General features: G+C 48.2%; 1 protein-coding gene across 8 annotated transcripts in view; it reads right to left on the reverse strand.

Moving 5' to 3' along the window:
• The window catches only part of CUX1 (cut like homeobox 1), a 363,660-nt gene that overhangs the window by 169,733 nt on the left and 172,069 nt on the right, over nt 1–21,858 (reverse strand). The window lies entirely within an intron of this gene.

The raw sequence follows: 21,858 nt of genomic DNA on the forward strand, positions 1-21,858 counted from the left end.
CATGGGGGTCTGCTGGGGTGGAAACAGGGACATGTGGGTGATGAGACTGGTCAAGTGAGCAGGGATCAGACCACAAAGGCCCAGCAGTGCATGTAGAAGGGGACATTTCAGGGCTTCCTACCTCCCACACAGTGAGCACTCTGTAGGGCAGGAAGGATTGAGAAAGAGAATGGGGAGAATCAGGGAGAATGGGGTCAAACCGTGTTGATATGAGACACAGAGGAAGCAGAAGCAGGTAAGTCAAGGATGGCATCCAGGTTTCTAACTCTGGTACCAGACTAGGGATGGTGGCCAGGATCAGTCTGCCTTGTGAGCTCACCCAGCCGGGCTAGCGTAAAGCCTCTTCATTAAAGAAAGGTGACACATGAAACTCCTAAGGTATGCTGGACACACATTCTAAGAGCCCCTGATTGCCAGATGAACTCAGTACATCTTCTGCTCACATAACACACTTGTTGAGACATCAGATCTCTTTACACCTGAAGCATGCAAGATGCTACATGCACCGAGTTCATATTGGCTCAGGAAAAGGACACAAAATTACATATTCCTTCGGTCCCCTCACAGAATTATACTCTCTGTCTCCAATGTTATTAAAGAGGCAAAAGGATGTGGCTTAATTATAGGGGTCCCTCACGGGAGCCAACCAACAATTTGTTCAGGGCCAAGAGAGGCCACTTGATGAAGGATGGGAAGGCGCTGGGGAGTGGGACTCCAGGGCTGGCAGGGGCCAAGCCTCAGGAAAGCCAATGAATAGCAGACAAGCATTTCCAGTTTCTAGCCAGTTGGGCTCCAAAATTCCCATCTGAAGTCAGCTGTCTGGAACTCAGACACATTTTCCTCCCATAAAATAAGACCGATTTTTAGGTGCTGGGGAAGTATTCAGAATAATCCCCAAGGACTACTTAAGAATGACAAGACCGTTTTCTCTTTATTTTTACAATAATGTGGGTTTCTCCCCCCTCCAAGTAGTAGCAATTCAGGCTGATTGTATAACTAGAAAAATTTAAAAAAAAAATCAAGAGAGAGAGATTGAGAGGAAAATAAAAATCCCAATTCTGCCACTCTCCAGTAGAAGTCATCCTCTGTCTGATTTCAAGTTCTCTTCAAAGTTTTTTTTTTTTTTTTCTAATTAAAAAAAAAAACATACAGTTGAATGAAATGCAGTCACACAGGCAACCTATAGTGATGGAAAGTAGGTTAGTGGTTGTCTGGGGCTGGAGAGGATGGGGGTTTGGAGGAGGATAGCTTAGGGTGCAGGATTCTTTATGGGGTGATGAAACACTCTATACAGTTGATTGTATTAATGGTTGCACAACTTTTTGTGACTCTACTAAAAGTCGATGGGCTGCAGATTTTAAATGGGTGAATTAAACAGTATGTGAATTATATCTCAATAAAGCGGTTAGAAATGTATCTGAAATTAAACCATATGTAAAATGCTGGATTGTGCTATCATAATGTACCAATCTTTTCTAGTACCTATTGCAAAATTTGGAAAATGTCTTAATAGTATGATTTTATCTGTATCTAAACATCCCCTATGTAGATGTTTTGAGTAAAAGTGGATTTGGAGTTACCTCTTCAGGTGTCTGGAACACTCCCTATGCTCTGGGTCTTTCTGTTACTTCTGGAGAGCAATGTGTTCATGGGGAGCAGAGTTTCTGCCTAGGAAGCAGGGCACATGCCCTGGCAGCTCTTTGTATGTCCTGACCCCGACAGAAGCTTCTCTACTCAGCTCAGGACCCAAGGAGGGAGGGTCCTTCGCTTTCCAGGTAGTACGACCAAGTGTACAAAGGGTCGCTGCCTCTCTGGTGGACAAAGGATGAGATCTGGAAGGATCCTGTCTCTCCTGTCAGGACTGTTAATTGTGGGTGGGGGGGTGCGGAGGAAGAGGCAGGGGATGAGGGCTGGTTATTTACATAGCACACTGGGGGACTGTTCTGTGTCCCCTCAAAAGATGTTGAAGCCCTGGTCCCCAACACCTACTAATGTGACCTGATTTGCAAAGAAGGCGTCTTTGCAGGTGAGCAACTTGAGATTATTATTATTTTTTTAAAGATTCTATTTATTCATTCATGAGACACACATACACACACACAGAGGCAGAGACACAGGCAGAGGGAGAAGCAGGCTCCCTGCAGGGAGCCCAATGAGGGACTCAATCCCGGAACCCTGGGATCATGACCTGAGCCAAAGGCAGATGCTCAACCACTGAGCCACCTGGGCATCCCAAGAGATTATTGGAGTAGGTCCTAACCCAGTATGGCCTTGTCCTTATATAAAAGGGGAAATCTGGTCGCAGACATAGTCAAACACCCAGGGAGGACCCCATGTTAACATGAAGGCAGAGACTGGGATCATATGTCTATGGACCAAGGGACACCAAAGACTGCCAACAAGCTACCAGAAGCCAGGAGAAAGGCCTTGGACAGAATCCCTCTTACAGCCTCTTAGCCGCAGAAGGAACCGATACTGCCCACAGCCTCACTTGGCTGTCTAGTTCCTAGAACTGTAAGATATAAAGATCTGCTGTTTAAGTAGCTCAGTGTGTGGTGCCTGGTTATGGCGGCTCTAACAGACTCAAACAGGGATCGTGATTCTGAGCCCTTCCCCTGGCCTTCCCCTTTCCACAAACTCGAGAGTTCAAAGCCAGTCCTGAGAGAATAAGATCAGGCCAGTAGGTTTCATTAATTCAGTAAGCAATCGGACTACAAGGTTTCTGAAGAGAGATGATGAGTGATCCACGCGTGCTTGAGTTTCTACTCGATGGGGTCCCCCGACCCAGCCCCACTGTAAGATTTCCAAGGGTGGAAGAGTCTGTTGATTCTGGGAATTCTGAGACCTTCTATTGTCATTTCGTCTTTGGACACCCTGAGTCATCCTCGGCCAAGACCAGGCCTTAGAGTCTGAGTTTTGGTGGATCCTTCTCCTCCTTCCAGCTCCGTGCTTCCTGTGGCAGGCTTCTCCTTGCTGCAGCCTAGGACTTCCTATCTCAGGTGTTTCTGCTCCCTCTGACTACCCTTGGCTGGCATCTCTACTGCTGAAGACCTATTCAGGCTCGAAGAGGACGTGGGTAGTGGGTTCCCTTGGCCTGGCAGGGCTCTGAGTTTAGAGGGGAAGGAGGGCCCCTAGGCCGGGCTGGTCAGCCTTATCTGTACAAGGGATAATGGTACCCATCTCCTGGGCAGAAGTGGGAAGACAAGCTCACATGGGTAAGGTGCTCAGGGAAAGGCTGGCTACCTGGCAGTGGCTTTGTCACATTCCACAGATTTCCTGGTTTTGTCCATGCAGTCAGAGCTCAGGAAGCAAGGCTGTGTTTGTCACCCTTGAGCATTCTGGGAACATAGGGGAGAGAGAGAGTGTGGTCCTCATCCCCATGCCCTCCACCTGCTACAGATGCTCGGCTGTGTGCATTGCCTGCCTCGGCAACCATGAGCCAGGCCTCAGCTTGGCAGCCCTGAGGAACAGTCTGACGTAAGGTCTTAGGGCGTAGAAGGCTGGAAGCAGGATCCAGGTTAGACACTCGGACTACTGCATGTGCAAAGACAGCCTGAGGTAGAGAGTTTGTCTACCATCCCTAGCCCTTAAAGGCACTGGCTGAGCAAGGGGATGAGCTCGGGCAGGGACAGAGGTGGTGGCACTGGGGCAGATCTGGCAAAGCTCTGGTTGCACTGGGGCCCTGGCCCTGGGGAAAACCTGTTCCGCTCCAGGGATGTGCCTCATGTCCCGCCATGCCTGGTTACTCCTTGTTCCATGCATACGCGAGCAATTCCCCAGCAGCCTGGAAGGTGCCTCCTTGTGATCCTTGAGGCTCAACTGGCTCCTCTCCCAGCTGCTTGTGGGACATGCCCATTGCCGCATGGGATTGTCCTGAGGTTCCAGGACCACAGAGAAGGCTCCGTCAGGAGACCCCAGGTTCCTTGAAAGACTATGCTATGCTTTTTATCTCTATTGGCTTTCCTCCCAAACAGCACATGGGAGGTGTTTGATACATTCTCGCTGTGCGCGTGACAATTTGCCTCAAGTGATTGAGTTTTCCCTACAGAAGTGAGTAAATGGTTAAGGGATCTGGTTTTAAGTCTTTAAGAAAATGCTTAATATGTAAAGAGTTCTTTGTGTAGGAAGTATGGTTCCTGTGCTGACGTGATGACAGCCACTTGGCGGGAGCCAGCACGCTAGAAGCATCCTTTCCCACTGCATGCGCCTGAGAGCGCTCTCGAGCTGCCCTCCTGCAGCAACCTGTGTCTCCTTACCAGAGGGACCCCGGTGGTTGCTGTGCAAGTCTCCTGGACCCAATGGTTATCCTCCCAGCAACATCAGTTTTACCATGCTGAGTTTGGCCTTTCTGTAATAAGAATTAAAACTGAAGATGAAAGTGTATAGAAAGGTAGCTTATTCTAAGTCTGAAATAATCAGGGGCCCCTGGCCTGCTCAGTTGGCGGAGCATGCGATTTTTGATCTCGGGGTTGCAAGTTGAAGCCCTGCCCTGGGTGTAGAGATGGCAATAAATAAATAAATAAATAAATAAATACATACATACATACATACATACATACATACATACATACGATCTTTGTAAGCAAGCAAAAAAACAAACAAAAAAACCCCACCTCAACCACTTTATAAATTCAAAATACTTGCTTACAGTAGCATGTACACTCAGAAGCCAGGTTTGGAGACGAGTTCATGGAAATCACTAGTGAGACCCCTAAGATTGTGGAGGGGTTGAGCAGGTGCCTGGCCATGTGAGCACTGGCAGAACTACACTGTGCCATTCTGGGAGTCATGTGGAATCTCGAGTTGTCGCTATCAGTCACTGTCTACCCTTCCTGTGTGACAGGCCACACACCTTTGCCACTGCCGTGTGACTGGTGGTGGAACGGCACTTTCCAAGTGGTTGCTTTCCCACCGCACTGATGTCAGGTTTGACCAGGTGAGCTGCTTTGGCCAATGCAATGTAAATGACAGTGCTATGTGTCACGCTGGAGCTTAAGATTTAAAAGCGATCACATGGTTTGGCACTGAGCTCTTTTCTTCCACTGTAAGGCCAACATGACCTACTAGGAGCTGCTGCTTCCACTGGGCTCTCCGAATGAAGAACACACACGATCCCAGGACGGTCACAGTCAGCCTGCAGCCGATATGTCATAAGGGCAAGAAGTAATCTTTTATTGTCATAGGCCACTGAGCTTTGGGGTTGCTTGTTACAGCAGCATGATCTACTAAAGCTGTCTGTTACAAGTCCTAGGGCAGCTATACCGCTAAGATAGCACAAAGTAAAAATAAGGAATAAACAACCAATGTTGTGCAGGCCAAAGGATTTTTTGTGTGTGTGTGTGCCACAGGCAGGGCAGGGGAAAGATGGTATGATAAAGTAGAAAGCACACAGGACTTAAACCCAGAAGACTGGATTTATGACAGGGCTCCACTGCACATTTGGGAATATTAAGCGAGCTACGTACACTTTGTGTCTCTGGATTTTATTTTCTATGTCTAAGAGAAGAGAACAAGCAGAACATCTATCTGCCTTATCAAAGCCCCGGAGAATCCAATAAGATAGAAAATCTAACAGTGTGGAGCTATTCACAAGCTACTTTTTGGTGTTGGTGATAATTACTGACCTGTGATGTACTTAGAAGATGAAACATCACACAAATATCATGTAAATTAATGCCAATTTCCAGAGGGTCAGTTAGAAGAGAATTTACACACTCAAGGCATTAGCTTTTATACAAACCACTATGCCACTTTTAAAAAGGCAGTCTCATAAATAGCTCTCACAGGGGAGCGTTACAACTTTTTAGGGGTATGCTCATGTCTAAGGTAACATTCTCTGTGAAAGTCCCTCACCCACATGTAACTCGGAACATTAATGGCTTTAAGGCTTTGGGGACTGTTACTCGAGTTTTCAATAGGACCCTCCACTATTCTGCAGAGGAAGGAAATGTGGGGAAAATGAGTACAAGTCTGAATTTTAATTGGAAGATGCTTTGCATAAAATGGAAACAAGAACAGAATAGTGTAGTATTTACAGATGCAGAAATCCTCCTTGACCACCAGCCTTGACCACCAATCAATCAAGAAGTCCCAATCGTTTGGCCTCAGAAATCGATTGCAGAATTATGATTTCTTTCCTTCCTTTGATGCTTTAGTCTTAATTGACATCCCCCCATTACTTCCAGTTCGGACACTGTAAGCCTGGACCCAGCACATTTCTGTAACTGTGGCCTCTCCTTGCCATAGAGGGTGATGTGTCCTCCACAGCAGCCCTGGGTCCTTGTCCTAGCACCCAGAAAAGCACATGTAGTCACTTTACCCCAATGGCTTCTCCTTACTCCGAGGTTACAACCCACATTCCTTAGGCTGAGGTCCTACGACCCTTCCTGACACAGCCCTTGATTTACACTAACTTCAACCCCCACCAAATCCAACCACCAACCACACTTGTCCCCACCCCAAGCTGCTGCCTCCTTAACATGCCATGCCCCTTCATGCCTCTGGGACTGTCCGCTAGGTCCTCTGCCTAGGATGCTCTTCACCCCGGGGCACAGGGAATCCAGCCCTCCTCCTTCATAAGTCAGTCTACGTGACGCCTCCTGGGTGGTGTCCTCCTGATTTCCCCAGGCACCACTGGTCACTCAGTCCTGGTACCACCTGAGCTCTTGGTAAATCCCTCTCTGCCCACTTCCCACACCATGTGATGATGACTCATGTGCATGAGCTTCCTCTCCACCACCCTGTGGTCTATCCAAGGCCAGGGACAGTGGTATCTTTCTCTCTCTACCCCAGCATCAGGGTCCTAACTAACACAGGAGGCTGCCTGGGAAGCATCTGTGAATGAATGCAGGTAGGTTCCAGGCAGAGAAGGCCATAGAGACTCAGGGACTCCTTGGAACTCACTACCGAATTTTGCAGCATCGGTTACTTTGCAGTATCGGAGCGGAGAAGGCAGTTTCCTGTAATTAAGAGCTTCAAAGAGGCTTTTACTAGCCTAGCCCCCTTGTAGTCTAGTCTAAAAAATGGGAAGCATGAGAGCCAAGCTCAGGCCTAGTTTAGGGAAGAGCAAACTTCCTTGTCAGAACAAGAGAACCCTGGGAGGTGGTGGTGGCAGAGAAAGGGAAGGAGGCTGGGGGTTGGAGATGAAATAACCAGGTGATGTTATCTCTGAAATGGAGGAAATAAGCCTTCTTCCTGGGCGTTTGGTGAGTATTAAGAAGGAATATGCCTACAATTGGGCTGAGCACCTGGGAAGCCCAAACACTCTGTAGCTGCTATCATGACAATGAATGTCCTGCTTATATACAGGTGATCCCAAAACCTCCCCGAGGGTGGCCTCGGTCTCAGTGCCACAAGTGTTGCACACTGAGCTTGTAGTGACAAAGATGCTATTCCTTGGCATAGCGAGCAGACTGCTGCAGGCGCCCTGGTGCTGCCCCGCTGGGCCACTTCCGTGTACCTTGTCATGCTGGCTGTGATGCACAGATAGACAACGCTGTGGATTTTTTTACTAAGGGATCACCAAAAAAAAAGAAACAGACTGGTCTTGATGTTCACCCAGCATTTTATATTCTGAAGTGCAAAAGGCTCATCTTTGCAATGCTACCTGGGCCTCGCCGGGCACAGGTGGTAGGGAGGGCAGTGGCACACAGGGCCCAGGGCCTGGATACAGTGTCAGAAGAACAGGGTTGAGCCCCAGCTCCAACACTAACACAGGTGCACTATGTCAGTCACTGAATTAACCTCTGTGCCTCAGTTTCCTTGTCTGCAATGTGGGGAGAATAAACCTTGGTTGTTGTGAATGGTGACAGAGCCCCAGATTGGCAATATCACTTCTCAGATGTGGAAGCTGAGCCCCTGGAGAACCCCACCAAGGATACGATGATACCCCAGCACAATGACCAGGGCTGCACAGTCAATGGAAAGAATATGTGCCTTGAAGGACTGGAGACTTGGGTCTGAAGCCAGCCCTAGGATATACTTACTGGATAATCTGGAGGTGGGTTCCTTAAACCATTTATACCTTGGTCTCCTCATCTGCCTAGTGAATAGCTCCCTCCTTGCTGAATTGTGAAAATGAACTGTGAGAATCTCCCACATCAAGTAGCTGGCACAGTATGGAGGAGACAGAATCTGAGTAAATGCTGGTAACTTTCTAAAAAATCCAAACATAGCATTCTCTTCCCAGTGCACCCCACAGACTGTTCTCCTCTGCTTCGGGTCTGGGGACAGAGATACATCCAGACAACATTCAAGACACCACGGTGGCAATGACCTGCTCAGGAACCCAGTAGCCTGTACCCTGGGAATGTACAAGCTAATGATTTAGAAATAAACACAGACCACTAACAGAATTTTCAAATTGACATGCTCTGCTGGCCTACAGGCCAGTAAGGACCAGCAAGAGCTACAGGGATGAGAGACTGGTTCTGTGTTACTCTGTGTCTTTCAAGGGCAAAACATCACTTGAAGAGCCACGTGGCACACCGGAAGTCAACAGACAATGACCAAGATCCCACCCAAAATAGACTCGCATGTGGCTAAGCTTTGGAGTTCTAATTTTAATTGAACACAGGGACGCCTGGGTGGCTCAGTGGTTGAGCATCTGCCTTCCAGCTCAGGGCATGATCCCAGAATCTGGGATCGAGTCCCACATCGGACTCCCTGTGAGGAGCCTGCTTCTACCTCTGCCTATGACTCTGCCTCTTTCTCTCTCTCTCTCTCTCTCTCTTTCTCTCTGTGTCTCTCATGAATAAATAAATAATCTTTAAAAAAAATAATTTTAATTGAACGCAGCCACGTAAAAGGAAAGCATATGTGTTCTGAAGTGAGATCAGAGTGGCAGAGAGCACGTTTGCTATGAGCCCTATGGGAGACATGAGAGGACCCTGGGGTAGAGGGAGCCCCTCTTCCAGTACCCTAGTCACTTCTGGAGCAATGTGGAGGGAGGAAAGACTGGGGACAGGTGTGGGAGCCCAGCTGCCAGCACAGCTTGCTCTCTCAAGATCACATTCCATTATGACTTCTAACTCGCAGGTGGAGTCTTCCAGTGAGGAAGAATCACATCCATGATACTCCCCGTTGCAGAGACCCGAACAAGACTCACTGGACATCCCTATGTGGCTCAAAACAGGATGGACAAATACCACAGGGTAATTTTGGTTATGAAGGCAATGCAGTGTAAACATGGGTAACAACACCCAGTGGCTTCTTATATAAACCGATGGAATATTCTTCAACTACCTGGCCTCCACCTTGACCAAGTGTCTAAGAGGAGAAAACTGGAGAAATCCAGAGAAGATAGTGCCATGAAGGACAAGTGGGGAAATAAAGATGGGGCCACAGAGAAGAGATCTGTGACAGAGGACAGCATGAGAAATATTGCAAAGACCATGAGAACAGTAACCAGTACCTCTATCTTCCTTTACCATTTGCCATGCCCATCTGATGTTCTGGCTGTCACCATGTATCTGAAGGGCTGCTGTGGGGAAGAAGGATTAGCAATCCTCTCTCTTCCCAGAGTGCAAAACCAGAACCAACAGGTAGAAGCTACAAGGCAGATGATAGCTTCCCAGTGGGAAAGCCTCTGCCTACAGCACAGCGCTTCAGAGGTAGACCATGCTGGTTGTCTGAACTGCTTACTGGTTTGTTCATTCTTTCAACAGAATCATTTAAGGGGTGGTTAAAATGTGCCCAGCAGTGTGCTATCCTATCCTCTGGGCCTAGAACCAATCCTCCACCCCCAAAACCTCACAGGTAAATCATAGTGGGCTGTGAAGGAGGAATGTCTACCTGAGTTTTTTTTTCTTTTTTTTCTTTTCATTTTCTTATCCGAGGTTTCTGAAACCCGTTTTTGATGAACAGATAATATATGTATATAGTTAAAAAAAATCTTATATATATAAAAACGTATACAGTGTTCAGCAAGGTTGCATAATACAAGATCAATACACAAAAATCAATTGTCTCTCTATATACTAGCCATAAACCATCTGAAAGTGAGACTTTAAAATGTTCATGGATCAGGAGACTTAATATTGTTAAGATGGCAAAATTCCCAAATCGATCTACAGATTCAGCGCAATGCCTGTCAACATCCCAGCTGGCTTCGTTGCAGAAACTGGCGAGTTGATCCTTAAGATTCGTATTGAAATGCAAGAGATTCAAAATAAGCAAAACAATATTGAAAAAGAAAAGCAAAGGGGGGGGGGTACTCACACTTACCAATTTCAAAACTTACTACAAAAACTAACTCAAAATGAACCAGAGACCAAAATATAAGAGCTAAAACTACAAAACTCTTAAAGGAAACACAACCATAAAGCTCTGTGATTTAAGATCTGATACCAAAAGCAGAAATAACAAATGAAAAAAGAGGTAAATTGAATTTCATCAACTTTAAAACTTGTATTTCAAAGGACGCTATCAAGAAATGAAAAGAAAACCCACAGGATAGGAGGACATTTTTGCAGACCATGTATCTGATGAGGGATTAGTACACAGAATACATTAAGATGGCTTACAACTCAACAATAAAAAGACAAATTACTGAATTTAAAAATAGACAAAATATCTAAAGATATTTCTCCAGAGAAGATACACAAATGGCCAATAAACATATGGAAAGATGCTCAATATCAGTAGTCATTAGGGAAATGTAAATCAAAGCCACAGTGAGATATCACTTCATATCTGCTAGGCTAGAATGGTTAAGTGTTAGGGAGGATGGAAAGAAAACTGGAACCCTCATACATTGGTGTTGGAAACATGAAATGAAGGTACTCTGGAAAACAGCTCGGCAATTCCTCAAAATGTTAAACACAGAGTTACCATATTAGCCAGCAATGCCACTACTAGGTACACATCTACGAAAAATGAAAACATGTATCTGTGCAAACACTTGTGTATGAATGTTCACAGTAGCATTACTCACAATAGCCAAAAGGTGGCAGAAGCCCAAATGGCCTTCAACGGACAATGGATAAATAAAATGTGGCTATCTATACAATGGATTATTATTCAGCCATAAAAAGGAATGAAGTGCTGATATATGCTATGACATAAATACATCATGAAAGCATAATGCTAGGTGAAAGAAGCCAGCCACAAAAGACCACACAGGGTATGATTTCATTGATAGGAAATGTTGAGAATGGTCAACCCTGTAGAGACAGAAAGGAAGTTAATTAGTGGTTGCCGGGGGCAGCAGGTTGGGGGGAGAACCCGGAGCAACTGTGAATGAGTACAGGATTTCTTTTTTGGGTGATGAGAATGTTTTGGAATCAGACAGTGGCAATGGTGGAACAACTCTGTAAATATACATACTGGCAACCATCTACTTGTAAGAAGAAAACAGACAACAAAAAGTGTAAGAATGCAGTGAAAGATATTCTTCCCATCCATGTCCACCTTTACCTAGCTGCCTGGCTGGCACGCAGGCAAAGATTCTCTTGTGCATCTTTCCAGAAACATACTGTGCATTTACAAGCATCTGTACACACACGTTGTCTTCCTTTTTTAAAAATGTAAATGGTAGGAAGGGTGCCTGCATGGTACAGTCCGTTAGGTGTCTGACTCTTGGTTTCAGCTCGGGTCGTGATCTTGGGGTCATGGGATCAAGCCCCATATCCTGCTCCGTGCTCAGCAGGGAGTCTGCTTGGGATTCTCTCTCCTTCTCCTGCTCCTCCTGCTTGTGATCTCTTTCTCTCTTTCAAAATAAATAAATAAGTAAGGAAATAAATGAAAATGGTAGAATATCACAGATACAGCTCTGCACACCTTGGTAAGTTTTGAGGAGGATGATCAGTCTCCTTTGTCGTGCGAGGGCCAGGGCTGCATGGGGAAGGGGATTTGCCTGTGCAAAGGCAGAGTGCATGCTGCCTTTCAGAGAGGACCTGCTAGGCCTGGAGCCAGAGCAGCTTGAAGGGAAGGGTTGGGGGCTAAGCCAAGGGCTCAGCTTTATACTGAGAGGTTGAGGATGTCAATCAGGAGGTGACACAAAGTGATCACACTGGATGGCAAGGAATCTGGGGATGGAGGACGGCGGGGCAGGGGAGGCAGTGGAGGAAGGTGTGTGTCAGGAAGGAGGGAGCCAAAGCAAGTGAGGTGAGGGAAACAGAACTCCCCTGAGATGGGAGACACACAGATGTGTGTGTTCAAGTGTTTCTGTGGATATAAGAAGTTTGTGAGAGGTCACAGGGGAGCTCTCAGGAGGCCTGATGTTGAGAGAAGTCCAGACCCAAGACCAAGATTTGGAGCCCTCAGCCCCTAAATCGCCAGATGAGGTTAACCAGGGATAGGATGGGTGTGCAGTGAGAGCCCCAGAAGGCTATGGCTAAATCCTGGGGTCCCAGTGGTATTTAAGAGATGGAAGGATCTGGAGAATGCTATGATCAATAACTAGATCTCGCATCTGTGGGGCAGATTTTCCATGACACAGATGAGACACAGAAAAGCTGAAAGGACCCATTCAAGGTCACACTGGTAAAAGATGATGTTAGGAGTCAAATCCAGATGCATCTGATTCCGAAATCTGTGGTTTGTCTGTTTTTTCTGCAGCTCTAGGTCTCCACCCTAGGAAGGAGCCACTGCAGGCCTAGGTAGGAGCGAACACAGGACAGAAACCAGGAGGCAGAATGAAGGAGGAAGGAGTGGCACAGGTGCCCAGAGCCCTGGAGGCTGCTTGTACACCCCTAGAATTTCCAGGTCCATAGCGGCAGCTGCCCAGTATGAACACTAGTGAGTCCTCCCAGCAGGGCTGTGGGCCCCCTGTGCCCACAGCAGGATGCTACTGTGCTTCTCAGGTGGTGGCACTTTGCTGCTGCTTTTCAAGAAAAACACACACTCAGAGATTTGCCCTGAGCATATGCCAGGCCCTGGGTTTCCAGGCCAGACTTGCCTTCCCAAGTCCCTGGACTCCAGTAGTCTCAAGCCTGAGGATGAAAGGGGCTTGAGTCTGGAGGTGGAGGGGCTCCCTGGGGAGCACAGCTCTGTTCCAGGTAGGTGCCAAGTCCTTTCCCTGAGAGCCCTAGGAAAGAATCCTTTCCCTTGTGCTTGCTGACTGTAGGCCACCAGGCTTCCCTTGTTATGCTGGAGGATAAAGCGTAAATCTCATAGGTCTCTGCATCTTCTCCTACTTCTGAAACAATCTCAAGACACTTTGTAAGTTTTCTAGAATGAGCACTGGCTTTTGAGTAAGAAGGTGGAGTTGAAGTCTCAGCTCTATGGCTGGTGAGCTGTGTAGCTTCAAGCAAGTTACTCGACTTCTCTGGGCCCACTTCCTCTTCTCTCCAGAAATTATCATAAAACCTCTCAGGGCTTTGCTATTGTACAGACAAAATCAGATAACGCATATAAAGCTTCCGGCACATAGCTGGAACTGAAGAGATGTTCTCCTTCCTCTCCCCAAGGGCAGCGTCCAGAGTCGGCATGTTTTAGCAGAACCTGCTCTCCGGGTTAGTCTCCTTTCCCACTAGAGGGCTCAGCTAGCAAGAGCTCCTGGGGCGGGTGGGGGGGTGGGGTGGGGGCAAAGGGCTCTTATTTCCCTTCTCCTGCCATTTGGTCCTCATGATGACAGGGGACGAAGCTAAGGAACAGCCCCAGGCAATGGCAGAACGAGAGGCTCCCCAAGCGAAGAAAGAGAAGCTGGGAGGTCACTGGCCCATCCAGCCAGGTTGCCTCTTTCTGTCTGGCAACTTGGAAGGCTCCTGAAGTTGTAGTTAGATGAAACACTGGTCATGCTCCCCTTCCGTGGCAGGAGAGTGGAATGAGTATCTGACTGAGTCCAAACAGCTGGGTTCCAACCTGTAATGCTGTTCAGGCTACTCAGGACCTTGAGGCTCATCTGTGCAGGTGGCTACTGAGTGTGTGGCTCAAAGTCCCTGCAGGGGTGGGCTTCTGCAGTCTGGGAATACCTACTGGAGGTGGTGAGTATTTAGTGACAAGAAGGAGGCATCTGGCTGGGCATAACAAGGCTCCAGGGAGCCATAGATCCCAGGACAGGTGGGACCAAGAAACAGCAAGAGGGGAGGAGTCGAGAGTGTAGGCACCCACCCTGCTCCTCCAGCTCACAGCCACTTTTCCACCCCATCACCCTGGCTGGTGATAACGTTGAGAGCATAGAGTGCCGGGTAAGGCTGTGGGAAATCATGGAGATGGGAACTTAGAGACATAAAATGCTGTGCAAATAATTGCCAGCAAAGAGAGCAGTAGTGCAATCTGAAAAGGACCAAGGGAGAGATGGAATGTGGGATACTCCACATGCAGGCAATGAACTTGGCTGGGCCCTCAGCCGTTATCAAACAGTGTCCTTGAGGTCCCTCCCAGGGCCCCACACAGGTGTTCACGGCCTCCTTTTGATCATCTGCCCTGTAGGGCCAGTTTCATGTAAGGAGTTATTGGATCATATTGATAGAACGGTAGTAAAACCTAATTAACATCCAGAATGAGTTTTTCTAAGGGAAGAAAGATCTGCAGAAAATACAATACCCTAAGAATTTAAATTCCACAGTATTCAAATAAATACTCTGTGACTATTACAAGTTGGATAACTTTAGTCCAGGAAAACACAATAACAACAAACCATAAGACAAATACTACTTATCATCACCATTCAAATTTATTTTCCCCTAATCCATCACATTTATCATATGAGGGAAAAGAGGTAGTGAGAGGTCAAAACTTGGTGAAAGTCAAGGTCACTGGTAAGTCAGGCCTCAAACCTAGGCCTTGTAAGTCAGGACCCTTATCATATCCCAATTGCCTCCTGGTATCACATGATTCCCTGCAGAGTTCTGGGAATGTAAGCAGATAGAACAGGGCCTTTCTTATGGACAGAGAATGCTTTCGTTTTTGACACTGGGGCTGTTAACTCCCCATCTCGCCATCCATCCACCCATTTGCTCATCCATCCATCCATCCATCCATCCATCCATCCATCCATCCAACCACCCACCCACCCATCATTTACTGAGGGCCTGCTCTGTGCCAAGGACTGTGCCATATGAGGACACAGATCCTGCTTGACTATTAAGTGCCATGAAAGCAGCATGTGAGTTAATCACCTATAACTACAGACCACTGTCTAGTTCAGGTCTAGCCTGGCACACAGGAGGTGTTCAGTAAATGAAAAAATAAATGAGTAAACCCAGAAGCTTATGGTCTGGAAGGGGAGACTGGAAGTGTGACGTGAGTCAGTGTTACCAGGGTCATCTCCTGGTGTGAACACAGCGGTGGAACAGCTGAGGAGGCAGCCTCTGTGGAGGGGGACCCCTGCTCAGCTGGCAACAAGATCACTTTGGGGGCTCCATTAGCAAGGGTTCCCTGAAACACAGGCTGATTCCCAAGCTCTTGAGGAGCAGAGGTGCAGTGGGCACCACCTGGGGATCCCTTCAGTGTGTAGGACCTCAAATTCCTTACTTGTGACTCTCCAATCTCCAGAGGCTCCGAGGGGCTGAGCCAACTCTGCCAACACAGCATCTGACTCACTTATTCTAGGGCCCTCTGGCTGCCTCTTCTCCATTCCAACTCCATCCATTTCAGTTCAACCAAGGCTTCACAGGGACCTGCCATCCGCCAGCACCTTACATGGCTCTCTTTGGGCGTGGGGTCTGCAGGTGAACCCTGTGGGAGCCCTGAGTTCAGGGGGTGGGGGGGGGCTGTCTCAGGGCCTCCGGAAGAGGCGAATGAAAGCTAGGGAGGGCCCACTGTATGCGGGTACGTGCTATAAACATCTAAGGCCTCTGCCAACGCTTACCGAGAGGATGTTAAAAATAATTACCCACTGAAAATATTAGATTTGCTCTGGATTGTTCATTACATACAATGGCTTAATAGGACTTTTATTGAATAGCTGCAGAGCTCTGGGCCGAAATCAATTTGCCATACACTTGGAATTTTGATGTATGCTGTTGACTTCCACAACACGGAGTAATTTGTAATAGCTCTGGCTCGCTGTTGTTTCCAAAGCTCCCGCTACATCACAAGCATTTATTTCTGACCACAAAATTACATTTATTCAACAGAAAGCAGCTCCGGGTCTTTAAGAGGTTAACTTCTGGAGTGCTTGGCTGCACTCCAGCCCCCGGTGGAGGCGCGGCGCGGGCGCAGTGGCACATGCGGTGGTGGCCGCGCCGGGCGGGCGGCCGTGATTAATGGGGCGCTGAGTGCGTCCCTTCCCGCATGCACACGGCTCGCTCCCCTGCTTCCATAGATCACGGGCTTAGCCTCAACATATCTGACTGAAATTGAATTTGGCTTCTCTCTCAACCGTTCATTTCCTATGTTAGGCAAGGTTATATCCTTTTCTGCATGAGCAGAACCAAACCAGCTGCAGCTTCAGAGGAGAAAATGTGTTTTCAATTAGGAAGCTGGCCCGAATGCTGAACCACAGTCCTGCCGCTCCCCTAATTGAGCCGTCATGGAGGGAGCCGCTAGGAAGACACTGAATGCACCAGGCCATCAGACTGCACTGCAAGGTCATTAAAATGCTGTCACCATCACCGCCATGGCCACCGCAACTGCCACCACCATCACCCCAAGTGCCAAGCACGTGAAAAGGCCTAAGAGTCTAGCAGGTGGCCAAGGGGGGTGAGAAACAAGTCCCTCCCCAGGAAAGGGGTCAGGACAATGGGCGAGGTGGGGGTCCTCATGAAGCCTCTCCTGCCCCATTCTCACTTGGCAGGGATACTGAGCCCCAACTCACAGATGGCCCTGGCTCCCCTAGGAGGAGAAGCAGCCTTAACTGTTCTTGTGGGTCACTGGGAACCTGGTGGGAAACCTCCCACACAGCACCTGGTGAGTACCTGTTAAGGGGGGCAGATGGGAGAGGGTGAGTTGTTCCCCGAAGGAGGTCTTGGGGAGCCAACTTCGTGGGGCAAGGAGGATACGAGGTCAAAGAGGAGATCTGGGCTCTCAGAGGAAACAGACATTTGGACATTTGGAGATGGCAGGAGAAGGATCGGAGGAGGTGGACTCTCAGGTCTTCGAGGATGGAAACAATTCTTAAAGGTGAGGAAGAGCAGAAGGTTTTAAGAACGGAGGCCATGACTTTAGGAGGTGGTCAGAGGCAGGATACCACAAGGTATAGTTGAGAATAATAAAGGGACTGGTCTGGCTGGAGGAGAAGCCAAGGGCTGAAAGCCTGGAAATACATTTAAAGCAAAATCATGAAGCACCCAGCCTGCCGATCCCAGGTGCTCGAGCTGGCAGAACCACAGGACGTGGCCTGGAGAGGAAGTGCCCATGCTGGGAACATAGCACCATGGTTCCTACGAGTGACCACACTTGAGAATTGGGTGTAGACTTTCTCGAATTCCAGTTGCTCAGACCCTGTCCTGGGCAGCTGAATTGGAACCTCACAGGGAGGGGCCTAGGAGCAGAAGTTCTATGAACACGAGGGCGATTCTCATGCAGCCAGGTGGTCCCTCCGAGGGCCAGCTTCAGAAACCAGCAGTCTGGTCTAACCTACTCTGACACCATCCTGCCCGCAATGCTCAGTGTGGTACTCACTAGGTGTAGGCAGGATGGGGCTTTGAAGAAGAATGGGTAAGAGCTGACCACACCCCTGACAGTGGTCCTCTGCCCCTGTTTGAATACTCCCAGTGACAGGAAACTCACTCCCTTAGATGACAGCTCACTCCATTTTTGAGTGGCTCTAATTGCTGACAAACGTCCTCTTCTGTTCTGCTGATGATAGCCGACCCAAGTATGAGTCCACTGAGTCATACTGTTCTTCAGAGCTATGGGGCTCCTTGCCGGCTGTCTTGCTCACCCACTCATCTTATAGAAGAGCAAAGTGAAGCAGAAAGAAGTCAGGGAGCTGCCCAAGGTCACAGGAGAGTGAGCAGCAGCGCCTAGGCTGGCTCCCAGGTCCTTTTAACTCCTTGCGACATGTTCTTTGGAGTTAAGTCCTTGGACATGAAGTCCTTTATTTAGACGTGGCCTTTAGATCTGAGCACTTAAATATGTTATAGCGCAACAGATCCTGGCTCCCGGACATCCTTTAAGCTTTCAGCTCCTTTTAGCAAATTCACAGAGTATTTACTCACCATTAATCCATTTCATCTATTGGTTGATTAACACCTGTCAAATGGCCCTGCAAGTATACACGGGGCCTTTGAGTGCTCTGGCCTGCCTTCCTCCCTCACCTGCAGTGCAGCCCCTGGCCCAGCCTGCTCTGCCTGGCGCTCCTTCTGCAGCCCTGAGCTTGTCGGGTTTTCCTCCTCTCGGGTATTACTCTCTATACCACCTCCGGGAAGAGGCCTCCCAGATGACAACAGTCTTGGAAGAAGTCACTCTGCTCCACCTGCTCTTGCACTTTCTCGACTTAATTCCTTCCCAGTACATTTCACCATCTGATGCTACTCCTTATCTTTATTACATTTCCCTTCACTGGGACCTAGGCTTCAAGGGAGCAGGGATTTTGCTGACTGTGGCCAGGGGTATATCCCTGGCTCTTATTTGGCCCAGAGCTGTACACAGTCAGAGGCTTTCACTGAATGAAGAAATAAATAGGTAGCAGAGAGTAAAACCCAGCACATGGCGTTTCACGTGGCCTGGCCATGGCTCTGAGTATTGCTGGTGTGTGGACCTTCAGTACAGAGCATGTTCCAAATGATGATTTGGTCCCTCATGTGGGCCAGGCACCACGTGGTACCGGCATGAAGCTGTCTGAAGTTAACCAGGGCCCCACTCCGGCGGGGAGTGCAAATCTGGTTGTAGCAAAGTGTGTGCACACAGTTATGGATATTTACACACACAGGTACACTTACATTTACACTCCAGGCAGGGAGTGCAGCATCCACACAGGAAGGGCTGGCCAGAAGAGCAAGGCAGCCTAAGGAACATTTGCAAAGTGCTTTGCACAAGTTGAACATCCACTGTCCTTATCATGGTTGGGGGGTGGTGACTAAGATGATGGAGGGTGAAGGCATCACTTCCCCATTTCCCATGCAGTCCCCGAGCACACCAACATGGGTCCCAGTCCTGCCAGGATCACCCATGTGACTCTGGGCAGCTACTTCCCTCTCTGGGCGTAGCCTCCTCCTCTGTATAATAAGGATATGCTTCCCTCCATCCATCCGAGGGACTCCTACCACATGTCACTAGGGCCAGGTGGTATGTATACAGAGGCCATACAGATATAGAAAGTCTGGAGAGTGAATGGACACAAACAAACCCACAAAGACAAGGAGAAAAGCCCTCTGGACAAAAGGACAAGTTCTCTGCAAGAGAACTAGTAAGAGGGCCTTGGTTTGGACTGGCAGTCAGAGGAGACCTTTTGAGGGCATGACACCTGAAGCAAGCACCAAGAAGGCAGAAGGGGAGGGCTGGGCAGGAGGTAGGCTGTGGCCAGGCCGGGCACCCTGAAGGCTGAGGTCAGGGTTCCATGTCCACCTCAAGGGCATGGGAGCCATTAGAGGACAGCATGCAGGAAGTGATGTGCTCCCAATCCTGGCTGATGCACAGAGCCGAGGCATGGAGGCAGGGGTGTGTGTGTGTGGGGTAGTGGGGTATGGGCAGGTGCTGGAGCAGAGACCAGGCAGAGAACTACTCACTACAGTGGCCTCCGTGACACATGACAGCTTTGGACGGGCTGTGGGTGGCAGGGATGGAAAGATGCGGGCAGATGAAGGTACTGGGAGGAAGGATGGAGGAGAGCGGGGTGGATGGGAGGGAGAAGGTATCCTAGATTTCTGGCTGAGGCCACTGAGCAGATAGCAGGGCCATTCCTGAGGAGGGAGAGGAGGGGGAAGGAGAGTCTGGCAGGTGCAGGGGCTGGACATGGGAGTGCCGTGGGCTAAGGGTCCTTTCCTGTGGACTGCCTGAATGGAAATATGGAAGGGGCAGCCTCACAAAGTAGAAGAGCAGGTTAGAGACAGCCATCTGGGTCTTCAGCAGATGGGGCCCGGGAGATCATATGGTACAGAACACTGCCACGGACTGCCCAAGACTGAAAATCAATAGCCAGAGAAGTGGACGGAAAACCCGGAGGGCATACCATCATGGGATGTTGGAAGAAGGCACAGTCAGGCAGGCTGAATGTCCCCGATTCGAGTGAGCCAATGACGACAAGGGTCAAGAGAGAGGGGACAGATGCCAGACTTGGTCAGGCTGAAGACTGATGGGCACACAGGAGAGTGAAGCTGGCTCTCTGGAGAAGCCTGGCTCAGAGGGCTTCGATGCCCATTCACTTGCCCATTCACTACGATGTACTTGCCCATTCACTACGATGGAACATCTTAGCGCTTACAGAGTGCAGGTGAGCAAACTGCAGACCCAGGACAGGGGGTCCTGCAGGGCTGTGGTTCCTCGGGAGGCAAGAGGGGAAGGCTCCAGAGCACATGTGGGGGGTGCTGCTTCCCAGTGTTATGAGGACGGGGTGAGCTTATGTTTGGAAAGCACCCAGGGCAGCACTTGGGATTTGCTCAGTGTCCCTCAAATGCCATTTTGGACACTGCCACAAACGTGCCTTCCCCTTCTGCCTGCCTGAGCCCCTGGCCTCACCCAAAGCATCCACTTACTTGGAGATGAAAATTACCACCCGTGAAATGCAGAGAGAAGGGAGAATATTTAGCTCCTCACACGCAAAAATACAATTAAGGAGTTACTGCCTTTCTTTTTGAAAAAAGTAGTTCATGCTGACAAAAGAGTAAATGTAAAGTATAAATAAAAAAATGAGCACCTGTGAGTAAGGACACTGCCATGACTTTCGAAGCCTCCCTTGGGCCTCGCTATGATAACCTCTATTCTCAATTTCCTACTTATCCTTTTCTTTATGGTTTTATTTCATAATAAAAATATATACACATACCCCTAAACAGCGTCAGTGCAGTAGTGCCCGTTTTCACGTGTCGTTCATTTTCTCCTGCTATACTGCTCTTTGCCAATTCTTCCTGCTGCTGATGGAAAGTGGGCTATTTCCGCTTGTTTACAAATTTCTAACACTGCTGCACTTGCTTCCTGGGGCCCTTGTTTCAACTTATTTAGAATTTATGCTTAGGAGTGGAAGTGCGGTGTCAAGGTATATGTGCTTCTGTAGCTTTAGGATCTGATGCCAGACTGGTTTTCACAACAGTTTACACAATTTACACTCCTTTCTTGGGTTTTGGATTCTGGCCAACCTGGCAGAGACGAGTAAGTGTTGTTTGAATTATTTTAATTTGCATTTCCCGAATTATGAGGTTGGGCATCATAACCTTTCGATTTTCTCCCCCAAGGATGCTGTTTGTGGCTTTTGGCCATTTTCCTATTGGGATGTTTGTTTTTTTCCTACAAATAGGTAAAAGTCTTTAATATTTTCTTAATGCTAATCCTTTGTTAATCATGTCGTCTGGCAACTGTCTCCTGATTTGTGACATGCAGCCAGGGATCCCCCTTCAATCGGAGATATTTGGTCTTTATTATGAGCAAGATTCAGAGAAGCCTGGATTATTATCCAACAGGTAATGTAAAATGTCTTGAGAAAGGTGGAGCCTCTTGCTAGTTGAGACACAGGTGAAACGGAGTGAGCAGTGCCCTTGGCTTACTCTGCCACCTTCTGTAGGTGGTCTTTCTGTAATTGATAAATAAGTAAATAAAGCTTTTACTTGAAAAATTTAATGTAGTTAAATGTAACAATTTCTTCCCTTATGGTTTCTAGGAAGTCCTACCCAACCCAAAGTCATCACATTCTATATTTTCGTCCACAAGGTTGAAAGTTTTGCTTTATATCTTCACTTATAAGTTGTGTTTGTGTCTGGTGTGAGGTATGGATCCAATCTCCCTTAATTCCACAGGATAACCAACTGTTGGAGGGCCATTTACTGAAAAAAATCCCTGCTTTCCTCACTGATCCATAGTCCCATCTTTGCAACACTC

The sequence above is a fragment of the Vulpes lagopus genome, chromosome 3 (assembly GCF_018345385.1).
Source record: "Vulpes lagopus strain Blue_001 chromosome 3, ASM1834538v1, whole genome shotgun sequence".
NCBI lineage: Eukaryota > Metazoa > Chordata > Mammalia > Carnivora > Canidae > Vulpes > Vulpes lagopus.